Source organism: Leuresthes tenuis, unplaced genomic scaffold, assembly GCF_036924035.1.
Source record: "Leuresthes tenuis unplaced genomic scaffold, fLeuTen1.0.hap1 SCAF_65, whole genome shotgun sequence".
NCBI classification, from domain to species: Eukaryota; Metazoa; Chordata; class Actinopteri; order Atheriniformes; family Atherinopsidae; genus Leuresthes; species Leuresthes tenuis.
Genome location: NW_027325419.1, coordinates 204,051 through 215,737, shown reverse-complemented (window position 1 = coordinate 215,737; position 11,687 = coordinate 204,051). Strand labels below are relative to the sequence as shown.

The window sequence follows — 11,687 nt, the reverse complement described above, 5'->3', positions numbered from 1 at the left end:
AATGCGAGAAGCTCTGGTGCCATCATGACTAAACCAGGTGAAGCCCTCCTCTCTGGGATGCATGGTTTTAAAACAGTCAGTAAGCTTAAAATCCCTGCATATGCCCTGAAGTAAAATCGAAGTCTTATCCACTTTAAAATCTACCCCTGCTCTTTTTCTATCTTTCCTGCTCAAGATACAGTTAAAATCCCCTCCTACAACTAAAGGTACTTGCCCTAGCATGTAAAGCTGTATATCTTCTAAAAGGTCATACCTTTCATTTTTTCCATTGAAACCATAAATATTTAAGAGGTTAAAGTCTTGCCCCATAAAATTCAAGTGTGCTAAAAGTGCCCGTCCGTCTCTCACCACTGTGCTACCTTTCACCAGAACATGCGGATTTTTAATTAGAATGGCCACACCATCATTTTTATTTTGATTTGAGCCACTCCATATCGATAAATGGGGCCACATTTCCTCCCATTGTCTATGGTTTTTTAAAAAAGGTAGTCCACATTCTTGTATTAAAAACACATCTGATTTTATGGAGTCTAAGAAGGATAAAATACTCTGGGCTCTTGTCTTTGATTTCACACTTCTCACATTTAGTGTTGAGAAGGTGAGAACCATTAAAAGCATAAAGGAAAGTAGGTATGTCATTTTCGTTTTTCTAAGTTATCAAAACAAATTACACACAGGTTATTTCTTGGGAAACTAGCTCTTCCTTCATTTCTTTAGGTGAAAAGTGAGTAGGGTGATCTATATTTCCTTTTCGGACTCTCGGTGTTGGCCTCTGACGCAATGTTGCATTTAACTTTGAGTCCCTGGGGGTTGATTGCAGAGCTGAAGTTAAAAAGTAGACCTCATTTGGTGAGTCGGAGGGGAAGACTCTAGGTTCTTCCACTGAAGAACTGTCTGAAAGGGACCTAACCCTTCCCCCTTTCTCTGATACCACTGGGGAATCAGAGGCTCAGATGCCGTCCTCTTCGGCTGTTGACCTTCGGGGAGGTGAGTATCTTCACTAGACTCACCTGTCTGCTCTTCCTCCTCATTTAGCGTAGCTCCACCCTCTGCCTGTGAATTCTCACAGACTTCAACACTGAGTGGTGAGGCCTCTACAGGCCCCTCCCCTTCTTGCTCCTCACTTCCAATCCAAGCTTTTGGCGGGAAGTTTGAATTTATTGGGTCAACCTCTTCACTTTGTTCACCAACTGCCACCTTTGGTCCTTCTCTTTGTTGGCTTGACTGTGGCTTTACCGTCTTTAATTTGTTGGCAAAAGATTTAGGGCAATCTCTGAAGAGGTGATTTAATTCTCCACAGAGATTACATTTCCTGCCATTTGGACACTCTCGAAAAGTTTGCCCAATTTCTCTGCTCTTCCCACATAACACCTTGGTACAAGCCTCAACCAGGTGCCCATGCTCACCACACTTGCGGCAGAACTTGGGCTGCCCCTGGTAGTGGATGTAACCTCGGTTTTCAAGGTGGCCAGAGTGTCGCCCACCCGCTGCACTGAGCACTCTTCAGCCCTTTTAAATGGTATAACTTTGCACTCCCGCATGCTCCAATAAGCACCATTCAAGCAACAACTTTGCACTCCAGCTTCGAACATCGGCACAGTCGCAACAAGTAAGGCGACTCTACTCAGAGAAGTCACTCTGCACAGTAAGAAGATTTCTTTTGCACAGACAGAAAGGGCTTCACCCGCAAAGGTAAAGCCTGCCAAAAATAGAAACAACTCATTAGTGCTGCTCTCCACAGAAATCTTTAGTAAAAGGCGAAAGACTTGTACGTTATGAAGAGAAACCAGAATTCCTTCACTCAAACTATGTGAAAACTGCTTTGTCCTTAATATTTACCATGTCTAGAAAGATTTAAACAAAAAAAACAACGTTGTACTTTGCAGTAAAAGAAAGAGCAAATCTAAAGTTTCAGGAATCCGAGAATAAGCTTACTTTCATGAGTTCTTCACGATTTCGGATTTTGCTATAAAATGAATTCCTTCACTCAAACTAAATTAAAACTGCTAAACCGCTAATCTGTTATATGTAAGGCAGATGTCAAATTCACCGAAATAGGATCAAAGGGTATTCGGCCAATCGAGCTGTAGCAGCTTCGGTAAAAGAGTATAAGTTGAAGAGTTTGTGAATAAAGGTGTGCGCACACATAGTGTGCTGTACGAAAATAGGCAGGGAGCAATGCCGGCTGGGGTATATGTTCTTGTATGTTGTCTGACTGATTGATTTGAATGTGTTGTGCAAGTGTCCTGTTGAATGTTACATGTTTGGGCTTTGACACGCTTCACTGTGGTTGTTAACTGTGTGGTGTGTCCTGAAATGTTATATGTTTGGGCTGTGTGACATGCTTAATGCTTGTCAGTAGCTACCCACTTATTCATATATAGCAACTGACAACATAAAGAGTCCGGACATACTTTGATAGTAGTTGTAGAAGTATCCTTATTGATAATAGATCACTAATGCCAAACTTATGAGTTCTTGTGGCAAACTTGATTCAGTGTCTTGACGTGTATACGCTGTTTCGCTGACTTGATTGTCACAAGAAACAAAGTGTGTTTGATAAGATCCGACCATTTTATTACGGGAGGATCAGTATGTATGGATTCTGATGTGACTGATAAACCCATTCGTATCTTAAGCATAATCTAATACGTGAGACAACGCCCTGGCACACGATAAAAAAAAAAAAAGAGAGAGAGCGGTTTTGTGTCCCCACAGTCCATAATGTAGAAAAGAGAGAAAAAAAGCCTTTCTGATTTGGTGTTGTTTCCATGCTAATATAATCTAAAAGAAAATTTCTAAACTGGTTAATACACAGATTGTTCTTCGCTTTCCAGTTCATGAGAATAGTTTTCTTTGCTATACATAACACTGTGAGGATCATGTGTGCTAAGCTAAATTCCACATTGATGTTGTCTAAGTCACCCAGTATGCACAGTGTGGGGCATGCAGGAATGCTACACTTTAGTCATGTTGATAGGTCCGCAAAGACTTCAAGCCAGAACCTCTGGACAGGCGCACAAAACCACAAAGCGTGTGCATAATCATCAGGTGTGTTATCTGTGCAATGTGAGCAGATGTTTGAGTGTGTTAGACCCATCCTGAACATCCTTTGTCCTGTATAGTGTGTTCTATGAAGAATTTTGTATTGTATGTGCTGTAAATTAGGATTTCGAGTCATTCTGAAGGTGTTCAAACATATATGTGGCCAGAAGCTATGACTAGAACTGATGGATAAATCTGCCTCCCATTTTGAGGACGGTAGAGACATTGTGTCATCTATCTTAGACAATAATTTATATATTTTTGATAGTAGTTTTGGGGTGCAGATGCTTAGAAATTCTACTACCCTAATCGGGAGTTGTAAGTCTGGTTGGTGGAGGATATATTTCTTTGTTATTATAGACTTAAGTTGTTGATATTCTAGGAATTTATTGCTGCCTATCTCATGTTGTGATATGAGCTCATCAAATGAAATAAAATGTCCATTTTGGATTATATGTTCCAGATGTTTGATTCCTTTGATCTTCCAGAGAGTAAAGTTTAGCATTTTTTTGTTTTGCAGGATGTCAGGATTGTTCCAGATGGGTGTAAGCTTACACGGGACAAGTGAAGACTTTGTTATTTCAAGAAATTCCCACCAGGCTGTCAGAGAGGTGCTGATGTTAATGCTTTTGAAACATTTGTGATTTTTTACGTTTTGACTAATAAGTGGCAGGTCAGAGATTTCCAGATGATCACACAATGCTTGTTCTATATTTATCCATGGTTCATCTATTGGGCTAGGTTTAAACCATTTTGATATATACTGTAACCTATTGGCTAAGGAATAGTGCTGAAAATTAGGTAAATCTAATCCACCACTGTCCTTGGTCTTCTGTAGGGTTTTTAAACTAATACGTGGTGGTTTGTTTTTCCACAGAAATTTGGAGATGCATGAACCTAGTGACTTAAACCAAGTAGCAGATGGTTTTATGGGGATCATTGAGAACAAATAGTTAACTTTTGGTAGTATCATCATTTTAATGGTTGTAACTCTCCCCATAAGTGATATAGGTAAGGACTTCCAACGAGAGAGATTGTCCTTTACTGTCTTTAATAATTGCACATAAATTAGCTTTGTTAGCTCTGAGAGCCTTGAGGAAATGTTTATGCCTAAATATCTAATATTTCCTGACTGTAAAGTGATCGCAGGTATATTCTGGACCCTACAGTTAATGGGCAGAACTGTGGTCTTAGACCAATTGATAGAGTAGTCAGAAAGTGCTGAGAATTTATTTATGAGTGTGATCGTGTGAGTGAGAGACGTCTGTGAGTTCTGAAGGAAAAGTAATACATCATCAGCATAAAGACTTATTTTATGCTCAATATTTTGGGGTTGGATGTCTTTAATATTTCTATCTTGTCTGATAGCAGCTGCTAAAGGTTTGATGAAAATAGCAAAAAGTGAGGGAGAAAGTGGGCAACCCTGTCTTGTACTTCTCTGCAGACTGAAGCTTGGAGAAGTTTGATCATTTGTCCTGACACTTGCATTTGGGGAGTCAGTTATTTTCTTGTGAGGAGATAAGAGACTTTAATAATAATATCTTGCAAGAGAGAACAACACAGTACAGAATACAGAGTTGCTCTGACCACTGAAGCAAAAACACACAGTTATATTGCCCGCTCATCACGTCATCTGTTTTTGGGTATAATTGATTGTTCTTCTAACTTTCCTCCCCAACCATCAGTTGAGGTTACCCAGACACACTCGTAAATACCAGCCTAACCCTGTCCCCCCTAAAGTGCAGCTATCTCATTATAACAAGCCCACCATTGTAAAGAGGAATTTAAGAAAACAGGGCAGGGTGGTACCTTGCAGCTCGGTCATTTGCAGGTTATACACAGTAACACTCAATACAATGCATATAAGAATTATTTTCCATTACATTCCTCCCTTTTGATTATAATAATACCATTATATTAATCAACCCAAAAGAAACAAGGAAAATAATAACTTTATCTGTAAAACATCAGCCTGCATTTGCACACAACGTGAGTTTAAAATGCAGGCATCATAGTAATAAAGGGTCCAATGATAAACAATCAAAACATGAACAATTAAACATGATTATCTTCATCCCTCTCTAAGTCAGCGTCACTAGAGGAAAGATTTTGAAAGCAAGAAAGTTATTTGAGTCATTTGGTCTTTTTCACACTGTTGTTTAGATGGACTACATAAAAGGATGTCATCCACATACTGCAAAAGAGCAGAGCCTGTGGTTGATTGAAGTTAATCCAGACTAGCTTTGAGGGCAGCATTGTAAATACTGGGACTTTCACAGTACCCCTGGCATAACCAGGTAAAAGTCCAAGATCTCCCTTCAAACTAAAAAGCAAACCAAAATGGGCTATCAGGGTGCACTGGCGACAAGTCAACCACTGAGAAAAACTGTGCATCTGATGTAATTTGAGACAAAATAGTGTGTGGGTTGGGCACAGTAGGAGCATGTGGCTGAACTGCAGCATTCACCGCTTGGAGGTCCTGTACAAAACGCCATTCATCTGGCTGGCCAGCATCTTTAATCTTTTTAACAGGAAACAATGGAGTAAGCACAGGTGAATTTTCAAAAGGAACAATAACGCCTGTTTTCTGAAAAGATTGAAAAACAGGTTTAATCCCTTTAATTGCTTCAGGCTTAAAAGGGTATTGTTTTTTACATGGACAAAAGTCTGATTTAGGGGTGACAATTACTGGTTCACAGCCTTTTATCAACCCCACATCATATTTGCTCTTAGCCCAAAGATCATTGGGCACTTCAGCCAACATGGGTATCGAAGACAAATCTGTTTCAGATAAAAAACATGCTTCAAAATGTGATTCTGTGGTAGGAATTAAGTCCACAGTTCTTTGACAATGCATTGTACTCAAAAATGTTTTTTTGTATGCTGACAATCGTTCAGAAAACATCAAATTTGGATCAGCAGGTGAAACAGTCCACTCCATTTCTTTCTGACATGTAGCAACAAACTCTCCCACACCTTGTCACTGCCAGTGTGTACGTTTGGCCAAGGAAATGTGAGGGCGAGTACCACAAACATTAAAAAAATCGAAGTGCTCTGGAGTGAGCGACACAGCCAATAAAGTAGGCGCACATATTTTTTCACTTCTTCTCATAGTCATTGTCAGGCCCCAAAGAAATGTGTGATGTGCAGTGCAAATCAGTAGGTTGCATGAAATCAGAAAGGGGTGAAACTAACGCTTTTGCTTCTTCCACTAGTTGTTGTGAAAAAGGAGAGCTGGGAAGTTTCCACTCATAAGCATATGTAAGTGCCGATGAATCAAACTGCACTGCTGTGAAAACTTTGTCAGGCTGTAACATAACCTTAACACCCTCTGGTGTAGAAGTTAAAATAATGCCTAATTTACACATGAGATCACAGCCCATCAGGTTAATGGGACACAACTCTGATAACAAAAATGAGTGTTTGAAGGAGAGCTCATCGGGAGTGACAACACGCAATGGGCATTGTCATTTTCTCCTTCACAACCTGGCCTGATGCAGACATACAGTAAACGTGGTTTCCACTTAACTTTGGAGGACAATCAAACTCCCCTGACGTCACTACTGATGAACATAAGTTCCTATATTCTGAGAGAAATATCTTTGCTCTAGGACTGAAATAGCATGCAAAACTTTACTACGTGAATCACAGTCGGCAAGCGTTGCTTCACTACACAGAGCAGGAAAAATGTGTGAGTGTGTTTGTGCTATCACCCATTAGTGGAGGCTCCGCTGCCGCGTGACGTCCAGAACCTGCCTCCCACCCTCAGTCAGCCTTTTGCCCAATTTCATCACTTTTTAGCTGTGGACAGTCCTTCTTCCAGTGTCCAGTCTGGCCACAGTAAAAACAAATATTCGGATCATAGCTCTGGCTTGGCCCATTTCGACCTCCTCTCCCACACGTCCACGTCTTCGACTTCGGCCTCGTCCTCTGTTTACACCAACTGCGTAATACATGGTCATGGATGCCAAATGCAGCTCCTTTTCACACTTGTCCCTTTTGGTTGTCTTACGCGTCTCAACTTGGTTCTGAGCATGGCGAGTATATCGGCGAACGTCAGCCAAACGAGGACCCTCACACCATCCCACGTAAATGTTCTTTACTTCAGTGGCGACATCTATATAATATTGTCTGGGTCCCGTTAAAACATGTATTTTTCTTGTTTGCTTTAAAACAAGTATTCCCCATTTTCTATCCCTTCAGTAGCCAACCAGTTTGTATGGAGTACACTGGAGCAACTTGACTGATCAGTAAAACACTGCTTTTGTTGTCACCGCAAGGCTTCCCCCGTCGGTTGTTTCACTGAGACACTACTGAGTAACTACAACTCAACCCAGTTTATACACATAACATTCATATACATACTAACAAACAAACAAACAATAATTTATCGCAATTTTCTCATCTCTGTTTGAACGTACACCCAGGTAAATATTCCTGTAGTCTTCTCATACCGACTATGGACCCATTCATTGTTTAACTTCACTGTTTTGCAAATCCTAATTGAATATTACACATTGACATTGAACTTTACTGGATAAGCAGGTCTTCATTGCATTCAGCAGCCTATATGTGAGCATCTATGTGTAAGCTGTTCTTCTTTGCATTTATCAGCAGCAAGCAATTCTTCACTGCACATGCATATGTAAATAGTAAAACAATTCCAATGTGTTAGCGAAACCTTCTATATCACAGTGGTTTCTAAGATCTATTTTAAGTTCTTTGCCATCAGTGAGATGACATAGCTTACAAAGTGTGTCAAATTATCACTGAAGATCTTTTCAGGAATTTCAAATCTAGAAATGAGTTATTTTACGCGTGATTTTGCTACTGAGAGTGCATCTGCTTGTGCACATGGAAATATTTCAGACCATTTGGTAAAAACATCTGTTGTCACTGAGCAGAATCGTTTCCCTTAACATTAATTTAGTTCAATGAAATCTACACAATAATGAAATAATGAAATCCAAACAAATATGTTGAAAAAGATACACTGGCTTAGGGAATTATCTTCGTTTTGGTCTTAGATTGCCCTGTGGAATGTATTTTGCACATATTTGACCTGCTAGACAAAACTTTATTCATTTATTTATTCTAAAAAAAAAATTCAATAATAAGTAAAACCATATGCTGTAAAAACCTTGTTCATTATTGCTTCCATCCCTCCTGTTGAGACATGACATGGTCCGTGGCTCAATACTGCAGCATATTTAAACAAATTCTTTGGCAGTATGGTTTTCCTTCCGGTCATTCATACGAGTCTATTGTAGATGGCAATTGAATAACATCTAATAATGCTAAAATATTTGTAGTTTATACATTTAGCTGTGGATGTCAACATACCTGTTTTTCCAATGCTGTGTTAACACATGTACAGTTGAGAAGGCATACTGACTGTCAGTGTAAACGTTAACAACCTTTTTGTTATTTAATTTACAAGCTTCAGTTAAAGCTACCAATTCGACTGCTTGAACAGAGTAATTTTTTGGTAGTGGTTGTTTTAAGAAAACTTCAGTTTCTGTTACTACTGCAAATCCTGTAGCATTTGTGCCATCAGGGTTTTTTGCTTGACCTGTTGAATAAATATAGTTATTTCTGCATTTTCATAACGTATATCAGTTAAGTCTGGCCTGGGTAAAACACTGATGGTTATTTCTGACATGCAATCATGAGGCTTTCCATCTGTGGGGTAGGTAGCAGTGTGGATGGATTAAGTGTAGCACATCTCTCGACAACAAGGTGTGGCTGTGAAAGAAGAACTGTTATGTAGGAGAGATGTCTGGTAAAGATATTTTGTTAAGTAACCATATCACAGCCACTGCATGAGGTACCTTAAGTGTTAATGGGTGAAATAACACCATTATTGTTGATGCCTGCACTGCCAATGGCTTCTGGCCATTGATTCAAAAGTACGATCTCGTCCCTGTTTCCCCCTTTCAGTGGACACTGGCCCCTAATTACCGCAATTCAGCAGGGGGTCTTTCATTAGGAGTACTGGACTCCCCCGTGCACGGTTTCAGCTCCGACCCTGGAAAGCGGAAAAAACGTTGAGATCTGGTTTGAGGACCCAATTGTTGAGAAAAGTCTCTCAATGAGACTCAGAGTTGCTGGAGTCAGTTAATGCAAATGTTTAATCTTGCAGCAAGTTCAAGAATGTGTGTGTGTATGGGTGTATGTGTGCGAACGTGTGTGAGTTTGTGTGTGTGAGAGTTTAAAGAACCTGTTATCCACATGCCGGTCTTAAGTAGTATGGCACAGGTCCAGCCTGTCTCATCTTTTTTGGAAGGTCCAGCGCTCGGCCGTAACCCTTCTGTCTGTTTGGACTCTCACATACATTCGGTTAATCATAGAAAAACGAGAACAAAACTTTTTAGCCCCTTAAATTCATAAAACAGACATGGTGCAGTTATTTCCATTCTAGAAAATAAGAGTAATCACCACCATTCCTATAAATTCTGGATATTCTAACAATCTGAATCTTTTTTAAATGTTCGATGAAGCCCTTTGCTGTTCTGTTTAGAGACTCAGCTGATCATAAACCAAGTTTTGCTCTTGAACCAAGCTTCTAAACTCTTCACCTTTTTCATTTCTCAGTTAGTATTCACTTTAAAACTGATTAAAAGAAAAATTAAATGAATGCCTATCAACAAATATGGGATCTAAACTCTAGTGCTTTCTCTAAAATAATTTCCTTTCTCAATTCAGAAATGTGTGTGTGTAAGTCACAACACCCGTGACACCAAAATGGCTTTCTTTTCTCTCTTTTCTCTACACTCTGCACTGTGAGCACACACACCAAATCAGAAAGGCTTTTTTCTCTCTTTTCTACATTATGGACTGTGGGGACACAAAACCGCTCTCTCTCTTTTTTTTTTTTGATTGTGTGCCAGGGCGTTGTCTCACGTATTAGATTATGCTTAAGATACGAATGGGTTTATCAGTCACATCAGAATCCATACATACTGATCCTCCCGTAATAAAATGGTCGGATCTTATCAAACACACTTTGTTTCTTGTGACAAGTCAGCGAAACAGCGTATACACGTCAAGACACTGAATCAAGTTTGCCACAAGAACTCATAAGTTTGGCAGTATTGCTCTGCCGTCAGCAATCATACACCCATTTTATTTTCATGAGACATGTGCAGGCACCTGTTCATCTACTGTTCTATCACTATAAATTAGTTTATCTATTATCAATAAGGATACTTCTACAACTACTATCAAAGTATGTCCGGACTTCTTATGTTGTCAGTTGCTATATATGAATAAGTGGGTTGCTACTGAAAAGCATTAAGCATGTCACACAGCCCAAACATATAACATTTCAGGACACACCACACAGTTAACAACCACAGTGAAGCGTGTCAAAGCCCAAACATGTAACATTCAACAGGACACTTACACAACACATTCAAATCAAACAGTCAGACAACATACAAGAACATATACCCCAGCCGGCATTGCTCCCTGCCTATTTTCCTACAACTCACTATGTGTGCGCACACCTTTATTCACAAACTCTTCAACTTATACTCTTTTACCGAAGCTGCTACAGCTCGATTGGCCAAATACCCTTAGATCCTATTTCGGTGAATTTGACATCTGCCTTGTATGTAACAGATTAGCGGTTTAGCAGTTTTAATTTAGTTTGAGTGAAGGAATTCATTTTATAGTAAAATCCGAAATCGTGAAGAACTCATGAAAGTAAGCTTATTCTCGGATTCCTGAAACTTTAGATTTGCTCTTTCTTTTACTGCAAAGTACAACGTTGAGCAGCACTAATGAGTTGTTTCTATTTTTGGCAGGCTTTACCTTTGCGGATGAAGCCCTTTCTGTCTGTGCAAAAGAAATCTTGTTACTGTGCAGAGTGACTTCTCTGAGTAGAGTCGCCTTACTTGTTGCGACTGTGCCGATGTTCGAAGCTGGAGTGCAAAGTTGTTGCTTGAATGGTGCTCGCTGGAGCGTGTGGTAGTGTAAAGTTATACCATTTAAAAGGGCTGAAGAGTGCTCAGTGCAGCGGGTGGGCGGAGGTGCAAAGTGACACTATGGCCATAAAAAGAACACCGCTACAAGTGCGCATTGTGCCAGGAAGGGCCCTCGGACGTGAACCAGTGGACAGTTATCGCTTCTCTGCCTTTTGGCTAAGATCAAGTGTAGTATCTGTTCTTATCAGTTTAATGTCTGATATGTCCTCTATGCGAGACTACATATTAAATGGATTTTTATCAATAGGAGTTGAAAAAGGAGCTTGCTCCGTTCACTCCAAGCATCGACCCGGTACTGCAGTGCCGCTGGGAACGGTGCGCTCTCCTCTGCTCTTGTGAAAAAGCAAACAGCGGTGCAGGATGGAAGTTTCAGGGAGCCTAAGATGAAATTTTCTTTTAATCTGCTGATAAAAGAGAGTGAATGCGAAGAAGACTTTAACACGGCTCTGGGAGCGAGCCGAGTGCGGGCTAACCAGGAGAATTGCTTGAAAGAAACGCGACACCGAATGAGCGGTCAGAACAAAGCCTCAATACGGTGTTTCTGTGGTGTTTTTATAAAATGCGGTGTAAAAAAAGGTGTGAATGCCCCATAGAAAACTAAAAGGTGGAGCGGAAGTGTTCGGCTGCAAGAAGGTTTGAATGTCCGACTATATT

At 40.1% G+C, this 11,687-nt stretch overlaps 2 non-coding genes across 2 annotated transcripts; one reads left to right on the top strand and one right to left on the bottom strand.

Annotated features, from left to right (window-relative positions):
* Positions 1-1,681: 1,681 nt before the first annotated feature.
* LOC140285953 (U5 spliceosomal RNA) lies at positions 1,682-1,795 on the bottom strand. The gene has a single exon (XR_011910884.1). It is a non-coding gene; the product is annotated as a U5 spliceosomal RNA (small nuclear RNA).
* Positions 1,796-11,169: 9,374 nt separating this feature from the next.
* On the top strand, positions 11,170-11,359 carry LOC140285961 (U2 spliceosomal RNA). The gene has a single exon (XR_011910891.1). It is a non-coding gene; the product is annotated as a U2 spliceosomal RNA (small nuclear RNA).
* The last annotated feature ends 328 nt before the right edge of the window (positions 11,360-11,687 follow it).